The sequence below is a fragment of the Triticum urartu genome, chromosome 1A (genome assembly GCF_056163025.1).
Source record: "Triticum urartu cultivar PI428250 chromosome 1A, HENAU_Tu73, whole genome shotgun sequence".
Classification (NCBI taxonomy): Eukaryota; Viridiplantae; Streptophyta; class Magnoliopsida; order Poales; family Poaceae; genus Triticum; species Triticum urartu.
In genome coordinates, this window is record NC_141873.1 from 91371950 (window position 1) to 91377310 (window position 5361).

General features: G+C 48.5%; 1 pseudogene across 1 annotated transcript; it reads left to right on the plus strand.

Moving 5' to 3' along the window:
* On the plus strand, positions 1-3651 carry LOC125550292 (uncharacterized; annotated as a pseudogene). Its single transcript, XR_015599119.1, has 2 exons — positions 1-2548; positions 3012-3651. The product of XR_015599119.1 is annotated as an uncharacterized LOC125550292 (transcript).
* The last annotated feature ends 1710 nt before the right edge of the window (positions 3652-5361 follow it).

Sequence of the window (5361 nt, forward strand, 5' to 3'; positions counted from 1 at the left end):
CAGTATGATATGCCTTCACAAGCAAAGCGAAGCAATACCAATACAGTCCAGTACGCGCAGAGTGCCCGTCCCGCCTCCCCCGCCACTCCTCCTTTCTCTACGCCGATGTCCTGCCTCCTCCTCCTCCGTCGCCGCTGCTCCTCCTCCTGCACTTCCACCTCGCCGCCCTCACGCTCCTGGTCTCCGCACTCCGCCTTTGCCGCTGCCGCTGAGCGCGTCCGCGCCGGGACACTCAGCCCGGAAGACGCACACCACCTGTTCGACCAATTGCTGCGGCAGTCAACCCCGGTCGCCGAGCATGCCCTGAAAGGCTTCCTCACCGGCCTTGCCCGTGCGCGGGACACCGACGCCTGCAGAGACGGCCCCTCCCTTGCCCTCACGCTCTTCAACCGTGTATGCCGAGAAGAAGCCGGCCGGCGGGTGGGGTCGCCCACAGTCCACACCTACGCCGTCCTGACGAACTGATGCTGCCGCGTGCGTCGTCCTGACCTAGGGCTTGCCTACTTCAGCCGCCTCCTAAGCACCGGCCTCAAAACAAATGAGGTTGTCGCCAACACGGTCCTCAAGTGCCTTTGCTGTGCAAAACGGACAGAGGAAGCTGTGGACGTGCTGCTTCATAGGACGTCTGTCCTCGATCGGCTGTGTGCCTAATTCCTTCTCATACAATATAGAGTAGTTCTAAAGAGCTTATGTGACGACAGCAGGAGCCAGCAAGCGCTCGGCCTGCTCCAGGTGATGGCAAAAGGAGATGATTGCTCCCCCTGTGTGCTGTCATATAGCACGGTCATCCATGGCTTCTTTAACAAAGGGGAAGTAGGCAAAGGCATGCAATCTATTCCATGAAATGACCCGGCAAGGGGTTGTGCCTAATGTGGTGACATATAACTCGATTATTGATGCAATGTGCAAGGCAGGAGCAATTGACAAGACAGAGCTGGTCCTTCGGCAAATGGTTGATAATGATGTCCGACCGGATAAAGTGATATATAATAGTATGATCCATGGATATTCAACTTTGGGCCGGTGGAAAGAGGCAGGTAAAATGTTCAGAGAAATGACAGGCCGGGGTCTTATACCAGATATTTTCACTTGGAACTCCTTCATGGGCTCCCTTTGCAAGCATGGAAGAAGCAAAGAAGCTGCAGAAATTTTCTTTTCCATGGCTGCAAAGGGCCACAAACTTAATATTGTCTCCTACATTACCCTTCTTCGTGTGTATGCCAATGAAGGAAGCTTTGCTGATATGATGAGTCAATTTAATTCAATGGAAGGCGACGGTATTGTACCCAACTGCCAAGTTTCACCATATTAATTGATGCATATGCTAAACAAGGAATGATTGATGAAGCTATGCTCATACTTACTAACATGCGGGGACAAGGACTGAATCCGTATGTATTCACCTATTCAACTCTAATATCTGCACTTTGCAGAATGGGTAGGCTGGCTGATGCTATGGATAAGTTCAGTCAGATATTGGAACGGGAGTACAACCGAACACAGTTGTTTATCACTCCCTAGTTCAGGGCTTATGTACACATGGTGATTTGGCGAAAGCGAAGGAGTTAGTTTCTGAAATGATGAACAAAGGTATTGCTCGTCCAAACATTGCATTCTTCAGTTCAATAATGGGCAGTCTATGCAATGAAGGAAGGGTTATGGAAGCACACCATATCTTTGACTTGGTTACAGACATAGGTGAGAAACCTGATATCATTATGTTTACTATGCTGATTGATGGATATTGCTTAGTCGGCAAGATGGACAAAGCATGCGGAGTACTTGATGCCATGGTATCAGCTGGCATTGAGCCTAATGTCGTTACATATAATCTATGTTTTTAAAGCGTCCCTAAGGCGACGCCTGCTCCTCCTCCGCTTTGGAAAATCGACCGCTTTGGGCGCCTAGGCGTCCAAAGCGCCCGCCTAGGCGTCGCCTAGGCGCCAAAGCGCCCCCCCCTCCCTAAGGCGGTAAGGCGTCGCCTTAAAAACATAGCATATAGTACACTTGTCAGTGGATATTGTAAAAGATGGGTTGATTCTGTTCAGAGACATGTTGCATAAGAAAGTTAAACCTACAACTGTTACATATGACACCATACTGGACGGGTTATTTCGTGCTGGAAGAACTGCTGCTGCAAAGAAAATGTTCCGTGAGATGATCGAAAGTGGAATAATTGTGAGCATTTCTACATATAATATAATTCTTGGAGGACTTTGTAGAAATAATTGCGCGAATGAAGCGATCGTCCTATTCCAGAAATTATGTGCAATGAATGTGAAGTTCAATATCACAACACTCAATACCATGATCAATGCATTGTACAAGGTTCAAAGAAAGGAAGAAGCTAACGATTTGTTTGCTGCATTACCAGCCAGAGTATCATGCAATCTCAACTTTTCTTCAGGAATAATTGCCAAATTCGGTCCTACTTAACTACTGCAAGATTTCTATGTGCCTGGCCATATCTTTATGACCAGAATATGCAGAGGGAAACCATGGGCATCTTACGGAACACATTGTAGGAATAAGATCTTCAAAATACAAGGTAGCGGCTTTCATGAAATTCCCAATTTACTCCCATCCCAAGCTCAAATTTGATTTCCATCATTCATTCATTGAATTTGACAACTTGACTGACTATTTCTGGAGCCCAGGCTGCATTCACGCACCATTGAGCGCATTTTATAAGACAATCAAACAAGTATTAGTATAGTGCGTTTTTCTGAGAGTATCATCTGTTTGTCTGAGAGTAAGGCTGGTGTTCTTCTCATCTCTTTCGCCTGCTTCTTTGTTTCATTTGAGTTTTATTGTCCTTGGCCCCATCCCTTCTATGCTGATAAATCTGGTGGCTTAATCCAGCGTATCTATTTGCTAGCATATATCCGCGTGTGACAACCCTGCGGAGACAATCCGTTGCAGTTGTCATCCTTCTTTTTAACTTCCTTTGCCAATAATAACTAGTAAAAAGAATTGTGGAAACAATAACTTGCATTGTTTGTTTATTGCAGCATTGATCAGGCAAGAGTGCCATCCTCATCAGTAAGCTCACTCTGGTCAGCTGGGCACGCCTTGGATTGTGTGCATCGGACTCAAGGATTCAGCGAGAGGATGGGGTCTGCCAGGGGGAAGCAGACGTTTTGAGCATAATTCCTCATATGCTCAGCTCATTTTGACCGGTGGCCTGCCCTGACCACCGACTGACACTCGGCGAAGCTCTGGAGAAGAACAAATGGATGAGGTTCGAGCCTCACCTCTGTCAGTTTGATGGAACGCTATGTACCGACGACAAGAGCTCGATTCGGTCGGTGAAGGCTGGTCCTCAAACAAAGATGTTAGCGTGGTTGGCTGTCAGAGGGAAGTGCTTGACCAAAGATAATTTGGCGATATCTAACACAACCCCCTGTGCAGCCTCCGTGGCCGGGATCAGCCAACTCGACCTGATATTCAAGCCCCGTTGATATATCTATATATTTCTTTTTAGCTGGCCGCTTATACCGGTGTCCAGCACTGACTTATCTTTTTTTAACACAATATTAGCTGGCTGTTTATACTGGTGTCCAGCGCCAGGTTTTCCCCTTGTTTTGCCTTCTGAACCCTTGTCACTGCTCTCTCTTGATGAATGAAATACGGCACTACCCTGTTGTTTCGTCCAAATACATCCTTTCAGCTGTGCTTAAGGTGTTCCAATCAGAGATCCAGATCCTATTACGTAAATCCTTAATCGGAGTTACAAACTGCTGTAATCTATAGGCATTGATCAAAGTTCCAAGGGATTTCTATTATAGACCATTTCGCAGATGCGCCAACGTCTTCACCCCTCTAATACTCTTCCTTGTTAGAAATATAATTGGGTTTAAATTAGAGATAATGAGATAGAGATAGAATTAGTTTAAACCACATAACTTGTCTTGTACTCCAAGTCCCTATCCCTCTTGTATTTCTATATATACCCTACACAAGGGTTAGATCAATACAACGAATATTCTAGGCATCCTATAATTTCTACATGGTATCAGAGCGGTTTGTCCAACGACGCCGATCCTACCTTCCTCCACTTCCGCAGCGCGGCGCCCCCGGGGAGATTAATCTCCTCTTCCCGGGGGCGCGGCACCCGATTCAAACAAAGATTGGATCGGTTCCTAGTTTAGATATTAGATCGATTTTTTAGATTAGCTCAAATTTCATATATTCCAATTTTCGAAATTCCTTAGTCCACCCTGTAGATCGATCCTATATTAGGCACAAATAAACTCCACGATCAGATCCAATTCCGGTGAAAAGCAGTGCATAATCGACATCAGTCATCAAATCGACGTACATCGATGGTGCACCGCTACGGCAACGCGCGAGGCACGAGGGACATCGCCAGATCATCAGCGTCGACGTGGGGGATTCCGGCCCGCAACATCAACCGGCGGCATGTGCGCACAGGTTCTACATCGACAATCTACCCAGCCACGCGCAGCAGTCACCGCGAGACCCACGATCGCCTCAAGCCATCCAGCGGGTGTATGATCTGCACCCGTGCAGCCAGCCAGATTGGCACGTATGGCCATATATGCAGCAGCCGTGCATGCACCGGACGGAACCAGGGAGATCCATCGCACGTTCATACGTGCATGTGGCGTGACATCTGCGTGCATGGTTTGGACACGTGTGTCCATACGTCTCCCCAGGTCTGCCGAGGTGCGACTTGGATCATGGGAGGGCAGACTCCCGAACTCCATCGACTCCAGCCGACCAGCGCCTCATACGACGATGAAGTATACCGAGCCGAGCTACACCACCTCTTGCATCGCCTGTACCTGCGCCAACATGCCATCTACATCGGCCCAAACGACTACATCGACCGATCTGCACTGCGTCGAGACGAACTACACCGGGCCGAACCACGACATCAAGCTGACCGATCACAACAGACTACGAGTCAAGATCATCGTCGAGCAAATACACGAGAAGCGACATCAGCGCCAACCACATGTCAGGCCGGTGTGGAAAGCGTGCAATTCTTCATCGACTTCTTCGGTACAACACGGCATCGACACCTCGTCGTCACAAGGGACGTCTCTAAGCGACGCATCATCGTCGACACGTCGTTGCACCGCCGACACTTCATCACCAAGGTCTTCATCAACATGGTCTTTACCAACATCATCGTTGACACACCGCCGCCGCCTCGTCCACAAGATGGACAACTAGCGTCTTCTGACAGATTTTTCTGCAAGACGCAAGCTCGACGACGGCAATGACCGCGTCACGACGACGACATCGACCGCGTCATTCACGACGGCACGACTGCATCGACACGACGTCACTACAGTGACGACCCTACACGGACACATGGTTCTGGCAAAACGT